The sequence below is a fragment of the Macaca thibetana genome, chromosome 1, assembly GCF_024542745.1.
Source record: "Macaca thibetana thibetana isolate TM-01 chromosome 1, ASM2454274v1, whole genome shotgun sequence".
Classification (NCBI taxonomy): domain Eukaryota; kingdom Metazoa; phylum Chordata; class Mammalia; order Primates; family Cercopithecidae; genus Macaca; species Macaca thibetana.
Window position 1 is genome coordinate 120,280,110 of NC_065578.1, and position 19,373 is coordinate 120,299,482.

Here is a 19,373-nt window from a genome sequence, read left to right on the forward strand (position 1 = left end):
GAGCCAGGCTGGTTTCAAACTCCTGACCTCTAGTGATCCGCCTGCCTCGGCCTCCCAAAGTGCTGGGATTACAGGCATGAGCCCCACTGTGCTCAACCTCTTTTTTTTTTTTTTTTTTCCCATACTGCTTATTTTCTTTCTTTATAGCTGGCTCACATTTCCTTTCCAATTTAAAGGAGTGTATTGAACACTGGATCTTAAGACAATGCAATAACCATGAAGTCTTTATGAGAGCAAGGTAAGAAGAAAGTTCATCTATAATGAAAATCAGCAGTGAAAAGGGAAGCAATCTTCCCTGGCACCGTTCAGTAATTTATATAACATGTTAGAAAACAATGCATGTGGCCGGGCGCGGTGGCTCACGCCTGTAATCCCAGCACTTTGGGAGGCTAAGGCGGGCGGATCACTTGAGGTTGGGAGTTTGAGACCAGCCTGACCAACATGGAGAAACTCTGTCTTTACTAAAAATATAAAATTGGCCGGGCGTGGTGGCACATGCCTATAATCCCAGCACTAGGGAGGCTGAGGCAGGAGAATCGCTTGAACCTGGGAGGCAGAGGTTGTGGTGAGCTGAGATCGTGCCATTGCACTCCAGCCTGGGGCAACAAGAGTGAAACTCCGTCTCCAAAAAAAAAAGGAAAGAAAACAATGCATGTGGCCAGGTGCGGTGGCCAGGCACGGTGGCTCACGCCTGTAATCCCAGCACTTTGGGAGACCAAGGCGGGCGGATCACGAGGTCAGGAGAATGAGACCATCCTGGCTAACATGGTGAAACCCTGTCTCTACTAAAAAATACAAAAAATTATCAGGACATGGTGGTGTGCACCTGTAGTCCCAGCTACTTGGGAGGCTGAGGCAGGAGAATGGCATGAACCCGGGAGGTGGAGGTTGCAGTGAGTTGAGATCATGGCACTGCACTCCAGCTTGGGCCACAGAGTAAGACTCCATCTCAAAAAAAAAAAAAAAGAAAGAAAAAAAAAGAAAACAATGCAGGTAAGGAAGAAGGCCAATCTATAATCAGAGAAACAAAGGTTATAACTGCCTGGTTTACAGGTACCTCTCATGTGGCTTAGGCGCCATACTCACATTTTCTTTCTTTCTTTTTTTTTATTTTGAGACAAAGTTTCACTCTTGTTGCCCAGGCTGGAGTGCAATGGTGCCATCTCAGCTCACTGCAACCTCTGCCTCCCAGGTTCAAGCGATTCTCCTGCCTCCGCGTCCTGAATAGCTGGGATTACAGGCATGCACCACCACACCCGGCTAATTTTGTATTTTTAGTAGAGATGGGGTTTCTCCATGTTGGTCAGGCTGGTCTCGAACTCCTGATCTCAGGTGACCTGCCCGCCTTGGCCTCCCAAAGTGCTGGGATTACAGGTGTGAGCCATGGTGCCTGGCCCATATTTACATTTTTTTAAGGTTCAAAATAATTTGGAGTTCCAACAACTTACATTTTAAATTACTTAGTTTCTTTTTCTTTCTTTCTTTCTTTTTTTTTTTTTGAGATGGAGTCTAGCTCTGTCGCCCAGGCTAGAGTGCAGTGGTGCAATCTTAGCTCACTGCAAGCTCCTCCTTCCAGGTTCATGCCATTCTTCTACCTCAGCCTCCCAAGTAGCTGGGACTACAGGCGCCCACCACCACGCCTGGCTAATTTTTTGTATTTTTTTTTTTTTTTTTTTTGAGACGGAGTCTCACGCTGTTGCCCAGGCTGGAGTGCAGTGGCGCGATCTCGGCTCACTGCAAGCTCCGCCTCCTGGGTTCACGCCATTCTCCTGCCTCAGCCTCCTGAGTAGCTGGGACTACAGGCGCCTGCCACCGCGCCCGGCTAATTTTTTGTATTTTTAGTAGAGACGGGGTTTCACTGTGGTCTCGATCTCCTGACCTTGTGATCCGCCCGCCTCGGCCTCCCAAAGTGCTGGGATTACAGGCTTGAGCCACCGCGCCCGGCTATTTTTTGTATTTTTAGTAGAGACGTGGTATCACCGTGTTAGCCAGGATGGTCTCCATCTCCTGACCTTGTGATCCACCTGCCTCGGCCTCCTAAAGTGCTGGGATTACAGGTGTGAACCACTGTACCCGGCCTTAAATTACTTGTTTTCACAGAAAGAATCTTTGTCAGCTGTCACTCACTGATTCCTCCAAAGACCATAGCCCTGTCCAGTGATCCTCCCCAAGGCAATAGGTCTCTCTAGTAACTACTGGTTTCCTTTCCCATTTCAATTTCCACTCCAGTTGACTGAATTGTGAACACCAACTCCCACACTTAAATGTTGAAGCCCTAACCCGCAATGTGATGGTTTATGCAGCCGGGGCCTTTGAGAGGTAATCAGGATTAAATGAGGTTATGAGAGTGGGGTCCTCATGATGAATTTAATTTCAGTATAAGAAGAGACACTAGAAAGCTTGCTCCTCTGCCTTCCCCCTGGTGCACAAAGAAATGGTCACATGGGCACAGAGTGAAACTACAGCCACTTACAGGCCATAGAAAGAGACCTCAGAAAGAAATCCGCTTTGCTAGCACCTTTATCTCGGACTTCCCAACTTCCAGAAGTGTGAGAAATACATTTCCATAGTTTAAGCCACTTGGTGTATGGTATTTTGTTATGGCAACCTGAACAGACTTATACAACAATCCAGTCCTACAGGCAATACAACTTCTCCACTGATTCTAGATTCTGAGCGCCTCTCAGTCCTTTGTTGGGTTATTTTGATCCTGTCTATGTATTTATAAATATTCTCTTCATAAAACTCTCTTTAAATCACACATCTGAGTGTGCCCCTTGTTTCCCATCAGAGCCAAGACTGATTTGAGATGATTTCTTTTTTTTTTTTTTTTTTTTTTTTTTGAGACGGAGTCTTGCTCTGTAGCCCGGGCTGGAGTGCAGTGGCCGGATCTCAGCTCACTGCAAGCTCCGCCTCCCGGGTTCGCGCCATTCTCCTGCCTCAGCCTCCTGAGTAGCTGGGACTACAGGCGCCCGCCACCGCGCCCGGCTAGTTTTTTGTATTTTTAGTAGAGACGGGGTTTCACCGTGTTAGCCAGGATGGTCTCGATCTCCTGACCTCGTGATCCGCCCGTCTCGGCCTCCCAAAGTGCTGGGATTACAGGCTTGAGCCACCGCGCCCGGCGAGATGATTTCTTAAGGTCAGGTTGATGTCTTAATCCAGTTGTGCTGCTGTAACAAAATACCACAGAGTAACTTATAAACAACAAAAATTTATTGCTCACAGTTATGTAGGACATGTCCAAGATCAAGTTGCCAGCAGGATCAGTGTCTAGTGAAGACCCATTCCTCTGTCACCCAGGCTGAAGTGCAGTGTTGCAAGCTTGGGTCACTGCAATCTTCACCTCCCAGGCTCAAGTAGTCCTCCCACCTCAGCCTCCTGAGTAGCTGGGACCACAGGTGCTCACCACCATGCCTGGCTAATTTTTTTTTTTTTTTGGTAGAGATAGGGTCTCACCATGTTTCTCAGGCTGGCCTCAAACTCTTGGCCTCCGGCAATCTGCCAGCCTCGTGAGGGAGTGCTGGGATTACAGGCATGAGCCACTGTGCCCACCTCCAAAATTCTACTAATATGTATGCATAATTAAATAGTTACCAGCCATTATTTTCTGATACTTTGGTTAGCAATTGGTTGAAAGAGTTTATCTAAAGACCTGGAATCCCAGAAGGGAGTCTCCTGTTAAGGGGTTGTTCGTATTATGCAGATGAAGCCTCCAGGTAGCAGGCTTCAGAGAGAATTCATTGTAAGTGTTTCTTTTTTTTTTTTTTTTTTTTTTGAGACGGAGTCTCGCTCTGTCACCCAGGCTGGAGTGCAGTGGCCGGATCTCAGCTCACTGCAAGCTCCGCCTCCTGGGTTCACGCCATTCTCCTGCCTCAGCCTCCCGAGTAGCTGGGACTACAGGCGCCTGCCACCTCGCCCGGCTAAGTTTTTGTATTTTTAGTAGAGACGGGGTTTCACTGTGTTACCCAGGATGGTCTCGATCTCCTGACCTCGTGATCCGCCCGTCTCGGCCTCCCAAAGTGCTGGGATTACAGGCTTGAGCCACCGCGCCCGGCCGATTGTAAGTGTTTCTTATCAGACTTTAAAAGGTGCCTGGATTAGGGAAAAAACCTGGAAAGGGATTCCCTATAGCATGTAGACTTTCCCCACAAGAGACAACTTTGTAGGGACATTTCAAAATATGATAAAAAATATATTTTAGGGTAAAATATTTTTATTTCTTTCAGGGCCTGCTGTCTGTCATGTAATGCTACACTAGAGTCAGGCTGGAATTTGGTGTCTTATTGCTACAAAAAGTCTTTTTTTTTTTTTTTTGAGACGGAGTCTCGCGCTGTCACCCAGGCTGGAGTGCAGTGGCCGGATCTCAGCTCACTGCAAGCTCCGCCTCCCGGGTTCACGCCATTCTCCTGCCTCAGCCTCCCGAGTAGCTGGGACTACAGGCGCCCGTCACCTCGCCCGGCTAGTTTTTTGTATTTTTTTTTTTTAGTAGAGACGGGGTTTCACCATGTTAACCAGGATGGTCTCGATCTCCTGACCTCGTGATCCGCCCATCTCGGCCTCCCAAAGTGCTGGGATTACAGGCTTGAGCCACCGCGCCTGGCCGTACAAAAAGTCTTAAGATCTCTGTTGTAATGCCTGTTGGGCCTGGTCAGATGTGCTGGTCAGTTGTGCCTGAATTCCAAAGGAAGGAGGGTATAACGAGGCATATCTCACCCCTACTTCCCATCATGGTCTGAACTAGTTTTTCAGGTTAACTTTGGAATGACCTTGGCTGAGAGGAGGGGTGCATTCAAATAGTTGAAGGGCTTAGAATTTTATTTGTGGTTTACACTATAGAAAGTATTACTTGGACAATGTGTCTCCCTGTCAGTATCCAGGGAATGGCATCTGGATCAAGCATTTAGTATTCAGTTGCTACACTCTCACCTAATCCCTCATTTTCAATATTTTGCCATGTTTTCCAGTGACCTAACTGGCCACCATGTCACAGACTTTATGGTCTCCAAAGGAGACCCCTCCATTTCATGTTTTGTGATTTGAGCAACAGAATAGAATCTACTTGTAAATGTTCAATGGTCTTTGACTTGGGCTTTCCAATTTTGCTCTACTTTACAGTGTTTTCTGGGTTATATACAAGGAATATAAAATACTAATATGAGGTAAGCACTAAGGTTCTGAGATGGCCGTGGAAGAGACGACAAAGTCCATCACCATGCCTGAGAGTGTCCAATCATCTCTGCGCGGGCCACATATTTTTGTATTTCACTGTATTTGAAACAACAACAACAACAACAACAGAAACAACAACAACAACAACAACAACAACAACAGAAACTCTTCAAGATTCATGAAATTGGACAACTGTCTTTGTAACACTTCTAGTGGTAAAACCAGTAAGGATGGCTCGTTTGCACCCTGGTTTCATAGCCTCTCTGTTTTCATAGGTATGTTTTCTCTCTGACATTGAACGGCTTTCAACTTGAAGCGGAATGCTACATCACAAAGATAAACAGGTTTGAAAGGAAACGGTTTTCTTTGTAATCCTAAATGTTCTAGTCTGCGCATTAAAATACATTATCTGAAGAAGGGTGCACAAGCTTCCAGTTGGCTGCCAGAAGGGTTATCTGCAGGACACAAGTCAAGTATCAACCTCTTTGGGGAAGGCCAGATTCGGGGTCTCTGCGCACCTCCCCGAAGAACAATGGCAGGAGGAAAAGGAGGGAGAGGCAGACTGTCACTTCCCCCGCCAGCACCGGGAGCGGGTTGATCGGCTGAGTTGGCGGAGGGTGGGGCGGAAGAGCAGACGGGGACTGGGAAAGGCGTTGTCGGTGACATCACGGAGAGGGCGACTTCTATGTAGATGAGGCAGCGCAGGGGCTGCCGCTTCGCCGCCTGCTGCTTCGCCACGAAGGAGTTCCCGTGCTGTGGGAGCGAGTCTGGGACCGCGGGTCGGAACTAGAGTTCCAGCTGTGTGTCAGGGCTAGGAGGGCTCGGGAGTGCGCGGGGCAAGTAACCATGTGTGAAAAGGGTGAGGCATGTGAGGCTGTGGCAGGGCGGAAGGTAAAAGGTTCTACTTACCTGGCAGGGGAGATACGATGATCACGAAGGTGGTTTTTCCAGGGCCAGGCTTATCCATTGTATTCTGGATGTGCTGACTCCTGCGATTTCCCCAAATGTGGGAAACTCGACTGCATAATTTGTGGTAGTGGGGGACTGCGTTCGCGGTTTCTCTTGTTGTTATTGTGATTTAAATAATAGCTCTGACGCTAGTGTTCGTTGCTTCGTCTGCAGTGTTTTATCTCATGGTTGTGTTCTGTGTAGTCAGCTGTTTCTTTTCGCGTGACTTGGGCTTTATTTTACGAGTTCACATTCGGGGCCAGATACAGCTGCTACTCATTTTCTTGGAAGGCGAGTTTCCGTCTCTGGGTGGTCTCCCAGGTTAGACGCTGCGGTACATGTTAGGCGGAGCTCAGGTACCTAGGCCGGGCAGTTTTCTAGTTTGTTCTGCGGTCCCAGGGCTTCTAATATCTCTTAGAAACTTTGGTGTTTTCCCACCGGGCGCGGTGGCTCACGCCTGTAATCTCAGCACTTTGGGAGGCCGAGGTGGGCGGATTTCGAGGTCAGGAGATCGAGACCATCCTGGCTAAAATACAAAAAATTAACCGGGCGCGGTGGCGGGCGCCTGTAGTCCCAGCTACCCCAGAGGCTGAGGCAGGAGAATGGCGTGAATCCGGGAGGTGGAGCTTGCAGTGATCCGAGATCGCACCACCGCACTCTAGCCTGGGTGACAGAGCGAGACTCCATCTCAAAAGAAAAAAAAAAAACACAAAATACAAAAAAACTTTGGTGTTTTCCGCTGTCCTCAGAGTTACCTCTTAGCCTCTGTGTTTTGTTTTGTTTTTTTTTCTCCCCCTGAGACAAGCGTCTCGGCGTACCGCCCAGGCTGGAGAAGTGGCCCAATCTTCCCATCTCAGGCTCCCGAGTAGGACAACCACACGCCACCACGCACGGCTAGTTTTTTCTTTTTCTTGTATTTATTTTCTTTCTTTTCTTTCTGTTTCCTTTCTTTTTCTTTCTTTCTCTCTCTCTCTCTCTTTTTTTTTTTTTTTTTTTTTTTTTTTTGAGACGGAGTCTGGCTCTGTCGCCCAGGCTGGAGTGCAGCTGCCGGATCTCAGCTCACTGCAAGCTCCGCCTCCCGGGTTCACGCCTTTCTCCTGCCTCAGCCTCCCGAGTAGCTGGGACTACAGGCGCCCACCACCTCGCCCGGCTAGTTTTTTGTATTTTTTAGTAGAGATGGGGTTTCACCGTGTTAGCCAGGATGGTCTCGATCTCCTGACCTCGTGATCCGCCCGTCTCGGCCTCCCAAAGTGCTGGGATTACAGGCTTGGGCCACTGCGCCCGGCCTTCCTCTTTCTTTTTTTTCTTTTTTCGTAGAGGTTTCACCATTCTGCTCAGGCTGGGCTCCAACTCCTGGGCTCAAGTGATCCGCCCAGCTTTCTGAAGGGCTTGGATTACAGGTGTGATCCATCTTGCACGTAGGTGCAGCTCCTGCTTTTCACCACAGCTTTCACGGGAGTTTGCAGGATTTCTGTGCTGAGGAAACGTGTACTCAGCTAAAAGAGCCAGATAGAAGTTGTACTCAGAACTGGTGGTTTTCTTTGGAATGAAAACAGTGCATTTTGGGGGCTCTTAGTGCCCCCGTTCGGTTGTAGACATAACACGCTTGCTTTGTGTAGGGGAAGGGCTTTGCCCGTGCCCTGGTGCCCCTGCGCAGGTCATCGAGGCCTGCAGATCAGAACCGCAGTCTAACCTGTCTTGGCGGAATACCCTGCTATTCTCCCTGGAATGTAAGATGGGAGGTCTTGTGAGGAGGTTTCTACAAGTAAGTTTTTATTGACTCAGTTTTTATTGACAAAATTGAAAATTATAATAACTGAGTCCAGCCTCTCAGATGACAAATGTCTTTTGCACTGAGAGCCGAGAACTACCGCTTGCCTCAGTTCCCTCGTGCAAGTGCACTCGCTTCCCTCCACACTTTCTCCAGCGGGGGTCACTTCCTCCACAAGAGGGAGACAGCCTTCTGGGGGACCACAGCACTCAGGGCCTTCCAGAGCCAAAAATCTCGGAGCCAGCTGTCCTGTCCTGGCTGTACCTCACAACTGACCTAGAAATGGCCTTTGCTAGGAGCAAAGGGTGGGGGAAGATGGTCGTTGAAGCTGGGGCCTGTGCACTGGACCAGGTTGACCCACGGGAGGGGAGGTACCCAGAGTTAGAAGGGGACCAAGCACTGAGACCTCACCATCCTCAATCTCCAAAAGCACTCAGAGAGATGCAGAAACTGAGACCGGGTTCCTTTTTCAAGGAAAGAGAAAACTACTGAGGAAAGGCCCCAGGGGCTCTGAACCAAAACCCAGATTTTTTTCCACCTGCCGCTTTTTAAAAAATTTTTGTTTGAGAAGGTGTCTCGGTCTGTTGCCCAGGCTGGAGTGCAGCGGCACAATTTCGGCTCATTAAAACCTCCATCTCCCAGGTTCAAGCAATTCTCCTGCCTCAGCCTCCCTAGTAGCTGGGATTACAGGTGCCCGCCATGACGCCCGGTTAATTTTTGTATTTTTATTAGAGACGAGGTTTCACCATGTTGGTCAGGCTGCTCTCAAACTCCCCATCTCAAGTGATCCACCCACCTTAGCCTCCCTGAGTGCTGGGATTACAGGTGTGAGCCACCGCGCCTAGCCTGCACCTGCAGCTTAATCCCATTTCGTTGGTGCAACTTCATCCTTCCCTATGCTCAGGCCAATAAACAGTACTGTAGGCTGGTCGTTCTTTGACCTTATACATCCTATTGGTCGGAAAATTATGTTTTCTCTTTGGTGAACTGCAGACTTTGATATGAGCACTCTTTCTTTTTCTTGGTCTGAAACCCACCCAATAGTCCCATATGTAGATTTTTGGATAAACATAGAAATGGACCCTTCTGATCTTAAAGCTTGAAATTTAATATGTGTTTTATTTGAGTTCCTTCCTTCAGGCCTCTCAAAAAAGATATCAAAGAACTGAAAGTCACCCAGACAATGAGATGCTGGACCCCTCATTCATCATGATTGCTTCCTTGCCCCTCCCTAGTTCCTGTTTTCTTTTCTTCTTTTTTTTTTTTTTTTGAGACTGGTATCTTGCTCTGTCTCCCAGGCTGGAGTGCAATAGTGTGATCTTGGCTCACTGCAAGCTCCACCTCCCAGGTTCAAGCAATTCTGCCTCAGCCTCCCGAGTAGCTGGGAATACAGGCACCCGCCACCATGCCCGGCTACTTTCTTTTTGTATTTTTGGTAGAGACGGGGTTTCACCATGTTAGCCAGGATGGTCTCGATCTCCTGACCTCGTGATCTGCCCATCTTGGCCTCCCAAAGTGTTGGGATTACAGGCATGAGCCACTGCGCCTGGCCAAGTGCTGGGATTACAGGCGTGGGCCACGGCGCCTGGCCAAAGTTCCTGTTTTCTTACACATTGTTACATTTCTTTCGGCCATCTAAGCCTCTGGTATTGGTTGGTCAGGGAGATGGATTTGAGACTGAGTTCTCATCTCCTCTTCCGCAGCACCCTACTAAAGCCTCTTCCTTGGCAATAATCGTCTCAGTGATTGGCTTTCTGTGGGGCAAGCAGCAGGAACCCCAGGTCTCTGAATTTTGGCAAAGGAATCTCCTGATGAAGGTGGAATCGATTCTACTGACCAACCTGAAAACGATTAGACGTTTGAAAGCCCTTAATCTTGGGATCAGAGTTTGGTCTGCCCTTGAGTCTTTTCTTTGGGCCTACCTGTCAAAATCAGCCTGGCCAAACCTGTTTTCAAGGACCAGGGGCAGGGCCAACTTCTCTCCACGTGGCTTCTGCTGCAGGGCCAGCAGCCACCTTCCTCTTCCCTGTGACTTGAAGAGAAGCTTCAGGGGGCATTTATTCAAGTTGCTAGAAGCGCCGGTCCGCGGTGACCCTGTGGTTCCCACCGTAACCGCCGCCCTCTTTGGTTCTCTCACTGTCATGGGGGGGGGGGGGGGCAGTAACGTTTGGGTGAGTTAGGGCTCCGAAGACACTAGGCAGGGAGGGACCAGTAGGGAAGGGCACCACCCCCTTAGGTCCTGTGCATGAGGGATCCCAAAAGGTCTTGAAGAAATAGAAAAGGAGGGCCAGGTGCGGTCGCTCATGCCTGCAATCCCAGCACTTTGGGAGGCGGAGGTGGGTGGATCACAAGTCACGAGTTTGAGACCAGCCTGGCCAAGACAGTGAAACCCATCTCTGCTAAAAATACAAGTAGCCGGGTGAGGCTACAAGAGGAGCGCCTGTAATCCCAGCTACTCAGGAGGCTGAGGCAGGGGAATTCCTAGAACCCAGGAGGCGGAGGTTGTGGTGAGCTGAGATTGCCCCACTATGCTTTAGCCTGGGCAACACAGCAAGACTCCCTCTCAAATAAATAAATAAATACAAAGGGAGAGTTGGAAGTAGATCAAAGAGAAAAGAAATCCTAGATGATTTTGTATCTGAAGGCACCATGAAGATAAGTCGATGCCTTCTGGGCCGGGTTCTCCCGTTGCAGGTGAACCAAGTTCCAGCCTCCATTGGTACCGAAGGAGGTGACTTTGGCCTGGCTCCTAGTGAGGAAGCCATGTCTGGTCCTGTTCTGTTTGGGCTTGACCCTGTAGCACTTGATGGGCTCTCCTGGGCTTCCCATGGATTCCAGGGATGCAACTGAGAAGTATATTGTTAATGCACGATGGGGTGGCCTGCTCCTCCACACCTGTGGGCGTTTCTTGTCAGGTGGAATGAGAGACTTGAGAAAAGAAATCAGACACAGAGACAAAGTATAGAGAAAGAAAAAGTGGGCCCAGCAGACAGGCGCTCAGCATACAGAGGACTGGCGTGGGCAACAGTCTCTGAGTTCCCTCAGTATTTATTGATCATTATCTTTACCATCTCGGAAAAGGGTAAGTGGCAGGACAATAGGGTCATAGTAGGGAAGTCAGCAGAAAGACATGAATAAGTTTAAGGAAAAGTGCTGTGCTTTGATGTGCATGGCGCATCAAAGGCACTTGTTTAACAAAGCACAGCCTGCACAGTCCTAAATCCATTAAACCTTGAATAGACACAGCACATGTCTCTGCAAGGACAGGGTTGGGGGTAGGGTTAGAGATTAACAGCATCTCAAGGCAGTATAATTTTTCTTCGTACAGAACAAAATGGAGTCTCATGTCTACTTCTTTCTACATAGACACAGTAACAGTCTGATCTCTCTTTTCCCCACATTTCCCCCTTTTCAACAAAACTGCCATCGTTCATGGCTCATTCTTGATGGTCGCCGTCTCTCTGGAACTGCTGGGTATACCTGCGGACTAACAACAGACAGAACGGGCACACAAGGATCAATATGAAATTTTACAATAGTACTTCCAATGGTCTTAACCCAAGCGACAGGGTTAAGATTTGCGAGGCCATCAGCAACTCCTGCAATTGCCTCAGTTTCTGAGGCACAGGACCACAGGATGGGGTGCAATTAAAATTGCTAATGAAGTTTCGGGCACACATTGTCATTGATAACATCTTATTAGGAAACAGGGTTTGAGAGCAGGCAACCGGTCCAACCACAATTTATTAGGCGGGAATTTCCTCGTCCTAATAAGCCTGGGAGCGCTACAGGAGACCGGGGCTTATTTCATCCCTTCGTCTTTGACCAAAGGTGGCCACCCCCAGGGGGTCGTTTATAGGCCTACCCTCAGGGCGCATTCTCTTCCTCAGGGATGTTCCTTGCTGAGAAAAAGAATTCAGCAATATTTCTCCTATTTGCCAAAGAAAGAAGAGAAATATGGCTCTGTTCCGTCCGAGTCACCGGCAGTCAGTTCAAGGTTGCTTCCCTTGTTCCCTGAACATCGCTGTTATCCTGTTCTTTTTTCAGGATGCCCAGATTTCATATTGTTCAAACACACATGCTCTACAAACAATTTGTGCAGTTAACTCAATCATCACAGGGTCCTGAGGCAACATACATCCTCCTCAGCTTACAAAGAAGATGACAGGATTAAGCGATTAAAGAAAAGACAGGCATAGGAAATCACAAGGGTATTGATTGGGGAGGTGATAAGTGTCCATGAAATCTTCACAATTTATGTTCAGAGATTGCAGTAGACAGGCGTAAGAAATTATAAAAGTATTAATTTGGGGAACTGATACATGTCCATGAAATCTTCACAATTTATGTTCTTCTGCCATGGCCCCAGCCGGTCCCTCCATTCGGGGTCCCTGACTTCCCACAACATCTCTCCCTTTCTTTTTATATAAATGTGCCATGGCAATGAAGGCTTGTTCGTTCTCTCGATTTTGATGCAAGATTCTTTGACTGGTATGGCACACTAAAAACAAGCAGATTAAACAGAGAAACATAATTCTGAAATTTACTACAGTGGAGCCCCCAGTATGAAGGGGTGGCCTGCCCCTCCACACCTGTGGGTGTTTCTCGTTAGGTGGAACGAGAGACTTGAGAAAAGAAATGAGACACACAGACAAAGTATAGAGAAAGAGAAAGTGGGCCCAGGGGACCAGCGCTCAGCTTACAGAGGACCCACGCTGGCACCGGTCTCTGAGTTCCCTCAGTATTTATTGATAATTATCTTTACCATCTTAAAGATAAGGGAGTGGCTGGACAATAGGATCATTGTAGGGAGGAAATCAGCAGTAAGACATATGAACAAAAATCTCTGTGACATGAGTAAGTTTAAAGGAAATTGCTGTGCCTTGAGATGCATATGCAAACATCTCCATAAACCTTTTAGCAGCATTGTTTCAGCCTATCACATGGGGAGAAACCTTGGACAATACCTAGCTTTCCTAGGCAGAGGTCCCTGCCACCTTTGGCCTTGTACGTGTCCCTGGGTAGTTGAAATTAAGAGAATGGTGATGACTTTTAACCAGCAAGCTGCCTTCAGGCACTTGTTTAACAAAGCACATCCCACACAGCCCAAAATCCATTAAACCTTGAGTCACCACAGCACATGTCTCTTGCAAGGACAAGGTTGGGGGTAGGGTCACAGATTAACAGCATCTCAAATACAGAACAAAATGGAGTCGCTTATGTCTACTTCTTTCTATATAGACACAGTAACAGGCTGATCTCTCTTTCTTTTCCCCACATTTCCCCCTTTTCTTTTCAACAAAACCACCATTGTCATCATGACACCGAGATTACATACTTCACAAAGTAATAGAATATCACAAAGCAAGTGGAGGCAGGATGAGATCACAGGATGGTGTTAAAATTAAAAATGAAATTTTGGGCACACATTGTCATTGATAACATCTCATCAGGAAACAGGGTTTGAGAGCAGACAACCTGTCTGACCAAAATTTATTAGGTGGGAATTTCCTCGTCCTAATAAGCCTGGGAGCACTACAGGAGGCCGGGGCTTATTTCATCCCTTCGGCTTCAACCGTAAAAGGCGGCACGCTTCCAAGGGGGTCGTTTATAGGCCTACCCTTAGAGCGCATTCTCTTTCTCAGGGATGTTCCTTGCTGAGAAAAAGAATTCAGCGATATTTCTCCTATTTGCATAAGAAAAGAGAAGAAATATGGCTCTGTTCCGTCCGGCTCACCGGCGGCCAGTTCAAGGTTGCCTCCCTTGTTCCCTGAACATTGCTGTTATCTTATTCTTTTTTTAAGATGCCTAGATTTCATATTGTTCAAACACACATGCTCCACAAACAATTTGTGCAGTTAAGGCAATCATCACAGGGTCCTGAGGTGACATATATCCTCCTCAGTTTACAAAGAAGATGATGGGATTAAGAGATTAAAGTAAAGACAGACATAAAAAAATTATAAAAGTATTAACTTGGGAGAACTAATAAATGTCCATGAAATCTTCACATTTTATGTTTTTCTGCCATGGCTTCAGCCAGTCTCTGCGTTCAAGGTCCCTGACTTCCCGCAACATTCTCCCTCCCTTTTCCTCTATATAAATGTGCCATGGCGATGAAGGCTTGTTCATTCTCTCGATTCTGATGTAGGATTCTTCGACTGGTTCGGCACACTAAAAATAAGCCGATTAAACAGAGACACATAATTCCAAAATTTACTGCAGTAGAGTTCTCAATAGACTTAATCCAAGTCGTGGGGTTTAATCCAAAAGATTTTTTGCCACTTGATCTAACGCCTCAGCTCCAGGTACAACATTTAAGTGACCTTGAGAGGCTTCAAAAATTTGTTTTTTTGATTTAGAAATGTCTAAAGTGAGATTATCTTCTCTTTCCTGTAGATGGCATCTAACCATGTCCCAGTGATGTTTAGACTCATTATAAACTTGGGGTGTAATAAAAAAATCTGACGTATTCCAGTCACACTGTAACTGGAAACGATGTTCCAAGTTCATGAGTCTATCTCCCATCCAAATGACAGTTTGTCTAAGATCATTGATTTGATTTGCCAATTTTTGATCGATACCAGATTGTGAATTCCACAACCTTGTGGAATTCTTTTGCCAATTGTCAACAAAGCTTACTGTCTGAACAGAAGAGTGCAATGCAACTCCTGCCACAGCGGCTGTAGCTGTGACTGCAATTAATCCCATAATCACTGCAATTAAAGTAAAAATGAATATTTTGGATCTATTTAAAACGCCTTTTAATACTTCAGTCAAAATATGGATGGATGGTGAGGCCTCCCATGGTTGGTCCACGGACACAGGGATCCACAGGCCTTCTCTTGCTCTCACTAGCAGAATATGGTGCTGCCAATCAAAAGTCGAATCAATGCAAGTAAACAATCTGCAATTTCACAAGTTATAGTTTGGGAGTCTGGTTTAATAACTATATTTCCTATGACTAACAGGGGCTTTACACAACTTTGTAAAGGAACTGTTAGACTGGAATTTAGGTTGATAGAGTAAAATGGCTTATAATCTCTTGTTTCTATAATTTGGTTTCCAGACCAAATTCTAAGGCGGTATGAAGCTACAGTAAGCCTCCATAATTCTGGATGTTCAGGACCAAAAACAGGACTTATTATTTTTGGTCTAGGAGTAGAGATTCCCTTTTCTCCCCATATCCAAGGGTAGAAAGACTGATTTTTTGTGCTTATGTTTGTCTAAATTTTCTGTTAAGTCACTATCAACAGTTGGACTCACTAGTGCACTGGGACAGAATTGAGTTTGTCCTGTGCAATTGTGATAGAATTGACCTCGAGGCACCCAATCTATAACAGTTCCAAATGTATTGTTTTGTAACATCACCGCACTATCGGCCACACATTCTTCCCAAACTAAATCTTTTGATTCTTTGGAAATCTCCTTGGGGCAAGGTTTCCCTTTTGGCCTAAATTTTAATGATCTTTGATAAGAAAAGTCTTGTAAATAGTTTACCTGTGGTTTGAGTGACATTCCACTTACCACGTGATAAGTAAATCTACTGGTGGGACTGACAGTAGGTACTTCTACCAACCAATTTTGAATAGCAGGCATTAAACATCCTGGTGCTCTCCCTAGGCAAATAGGAGGATAACGATACCCAGTGGAAATATTTATCATCATTCCTTCTTCCTCCGGTTTGGCAGGGCAACGATCATCTGTGGGACCAGGTACCCACACACTATTATTAACATATACTTCAATAGGATTATCCATCCATGTAACTGCCCAAATTAAGGGCGGGAAAGGCACATAGGCCCAGTAGGTATAATTAGCTGCAGCTGCTCCTGCAGGCATGGGGAGACTTACCACCGTTGATAGAATCATTAAAGCTGCAAGCAGCATATTCTCTGGGGTTTGTGTCACCTTTGTGTCCTCTAGGCTTTTTTCAGCTAACTGTATCAGCTTGTTTAATTGTGCCCAAGTTGGTGGCTCCGCCTTCTTGGTGGATGGCAACTTCATCTGTTCTTCTGCTATCGCCACTTTGTTCATCTTGCGAGTCAATGGTGCTTGATTGCGGTGTTTCTGTCTCCGTGGACGTGCAGAACTTCAAATGTTTAGTGGGTATCCAAACAGAAAGCTGATTTTCTCCTGGTGAAACACAAGCAAAACCTCTTCCCCAGGTTACCACCTTCCCTATTTCCCACGTCTTATTTTTGTTGTGTTTTCACCAAATCAGTTTCCCTTCATGTGGGCTGTTCTTTTTACCAGTAAGATGTTCTGCAGAAGTAGTAGTCTGATTTCTATAAATGCTTAAAAAATTTAAAGTATAGAGTGTTAGATTAAGTTGCATCTGAGGAGTGGTACACTCCTTACTGTCTCTCCCCCTTCTTTTTGTTTAATTAACTGAGTTTTGAGTGTTCTATTCGTTCTTTCAACGATGGCCTGTCCTTGGGAATTATAAGGAATTCCTGTAGTATGTGTAATTTTCCACTGATTAAGAATTTTTGGAGGCCGGGCGCGGGGTCTCAAGCCTGTAATCCCAGCACTTTGGGAGGCCGAGATGGGTGGATCACGAGGTCAGGAGATCGAGACCATCCTGGCTAACATGGTGAAACCCCGTCTCTACTAAAAAATACAAAAAACTAGCCAGGCGAGGTGGCGGGCGCCTGTAGTCCCAGTTACTCGGGAGGCTGAAGTGGGAGAATGGCGTGAACCCGGGAGGCGGAGCTTGCAGTGAGCTGAGATCCGGCCACTGCACTCCAGCCTGGGTGACAGAGCGAGACTCTGTCTCAAAAAAAAAAAAAAAAAAAAAAAAAAAGAATCTTTGGAAAACTTTACTACAGTATCCTGGTCCATTGTCAGTTTTAATTTTTTCTGGAATTCCCATGACAGCAAAACAAGATAATAAATGTTTTTTAACATGGGAATTACTTTCTCCTGTCTGGCAGGTTGCCCATATGCAATGTGAATAAGTATCAACTGTTACATGAACCCATGATAATTTGTTCAACGTACAAATGTACAAATGAAGGTACATGTGTAATATCCATTTGCCATAATACATTAGGACACAGACCTCTGGGATTAACTCCTGCGTCTTGAGTGGGCAGGTTTAGGACTTGACACTGGGTGCAATGTTGTACAGTATCTTTTGCCTGTTTCCATGTGACATCAAATTTGTTTTTTAATCCTGCTGCATTTGCATGAGTCAAAGCATGAAGTTCTTGTGCTTTTATGAATGCAGAGGATATCAGTAACTCAGCTTGTTCATTTGCTTCAGTTAAAGGTCCTGGTAAATTAGTGTGTGCTTGAACATGAGTAAAATAAAATGGAAAATTCCTCCTTCTTACAGTTTGTTGTAATAAATTGAACAGCTGGTTTAACTGATCATCCATGCTATATTTAATTAGAGCTATCTCAACATCCCTTGTAGCCTGTACTACATATGCAGAATCTGATATAATATTAACAGGTTGATTAAAATCTTGTAACACTGTAATGACTGCAACCAAGTCTGCTCTTTGAGCAGACTGATATTGAGTTTTGATTACTCGCTCTTTTGGCCCTGTGTAAGTCGCTTTTCCATTGCTGGAACCATCAGTAAATGAGCATTTTCTAAAGGTTCGTGTCTGGTAATTTTAGGTAAAATCCAAGTAGTCAATTTTAAAACCTGGAAGATTTTTGTTTTCAGGCTATGATTATCAACAATTCCCACAAAATCAGCAAGACCAATCTGCCATGCACCAGAATTGATAAAGGCTTGTCTAGCTTGTTTCTTGGTTAAAGGAACAACTATTTTGTCTGGGTCATTTCCACACAATTTTATTATTCGTAATCTTGCCTGACCAATTAACGTAGCTATTTGATCCAAGTACAATGTAAAAGTCTTAATTGTACTGTGAGGAAGGAACGACCACTCCACAAGATCAGTATTTTGAACGATGCTGCCTGTTGGAGAATGTACAGTAGCAAAAATCAAAAGTTGGAGTGGGGCTAAGGGATCTATTCTATTTATTTGTGCTGACTGAATTTTTTCTTTCACTAATTTAATTTCTTTTGTGCCTCCGGGGTTAATATTCTTTTATTATTTAAGTCTGGGTCTCCTCTTAGGATAGAGAACAAATTTGACATGGCCTAAGTAGGAATGCCTAGAGTTGGCCGAATCCAATTAATATCGCCTAGCAATTTTTGAAAGTCATTTAATGCTTTTAATGTGTCTTTTCTCATTTCTATTTTTTGTGGCTTAATTTTTCTACTTTCTATCTGCATCCCTAAATAATGAAAAGGAGTAGAGGTCTGAATCTTATCAGATGCCCTTGTCAGTCCTGCGTTGGCAACCTCTGCTTGCAGAAATGTGTAACAGTCAATTTAATTTGTCTCGTTTCTGCAGCACATAAAATATCATCAATATAGTGAATGATGTAACAATCTGAACATTTGTCTCTAACTGGTTGAAGAGCTTGACCTAGGGAAGTCTGACAAATAGTTGGACTATGAAGCGTTCCCTGAGGTAACACTTTCCACTGAAACCTGGTGGCTGGTTCTTTATTATTTATGGCTCGTATAGTAAACGCAAATTTTTCACAATTCTGCTCTGCCAGAGGAATGGTAAAAAAGCAATCCTTCAGATCAATTATAATTAAAGACTAGTCTTTTGGAATCATGGCTGGGGAGGGCAGTCCGGGTTGAAGAGGCCCCACGAGTTGAACTACAGCATTTACAGCTCTTAAGTCAGTTAACATCCGCCATCTGCTGGATTTTTTTCTGAATTACAAACACAGGAGAATTCCAAGGCGAGAATGAAAGCTCAATGTGTCCCTTTTCTAATTGTTCCTTTGCTAATAAATGTAAAGCCTCCAGTTTTTGTTTTGGTAGCGGCCACTGATTTACCCATACTGGTTTTTCTGTTCTCCAAGTTAATAGAATGGGTTTAGGAGGCTCTACAGTGGCTGCCCCTAAAAAGGATACCCTATTCCTTTTCTTTCTTGATTTCCCTCAGTCTCAATTGGGACTTTAATGTCATTTTCATTTTTTCCTAGTCCTTTTCCTGGTATATATCCCATCTTAGTCATGATTTTTTGACTCATGGGGCTGTATAATGGAACGGGCATAATGATTTTTCACCCCCTTTGTTGTAACAAATCTTGACCCCATAGATTAACAGGAATTAAAGTAATCATTGGCTGAACAGTACTTTCTTGATTATCTAGCCCTAAGCAATGTAAAATCATAGCACTTTCATACACTTCTGAAGCTGTGCCTACGCCGACAAGTCCTGTAACAGCCTTTTGTTTAGGCCAATTTTTTGGCCACTGATTTAAAGAAATGACAGAGACATCTGCTCCAGTGTCTACCAACCCTTCAAACTGTTTTCCTTGAATAATGGCCTTACACACAGGTCTGCTCTTAGAGACCTGACTTGCCCAATATGCAACCTTTCCTGCCGGATCAGTGGTTCCAAACCCTCCTGTTCTTTTTATCTCACTGTTTCCAACTT

At 45.5% G+C, this 19,373-nt stretch overlaps 1 protein-coding gene, 1 non-coding gene and 1 pseudogene across 3 annotated transcripts in view; 1 reads left to right on the forward strand and 2 right to left on the reverse strand.

The window, feature by feature from the left end:
- The window catches only part of LOC126931509 (neuroblastoma breakpoint family member 3-like), an 833,099-nt pseudogene that overhangs the window by 603,372 nt on the left and 210,354 nt on the right, over positions 1-19,373 (reverse strand). The gene's annotated exons all lie outside the window — the stretch shown is intronic.
- Positions 1-19,373, reverse strand: part of RBM8A (RNA binding motif protein 8A) — a 165,504-nt gene that overhangs the window by 144,428 nt on the left and 1,703 nt on the right. The gene's annotated exons all lie outside the window — the stretch shown is intronic.
- On the forward strand, positions 6,071-6,234 carry LOC126944228 (U1 spliceosomal RNA). Its single transcript, XR_007721983.1, has one exon. It is a non-coding gene; the product is annotated as a U1 spliceosomal RNA (small nuclear RNA).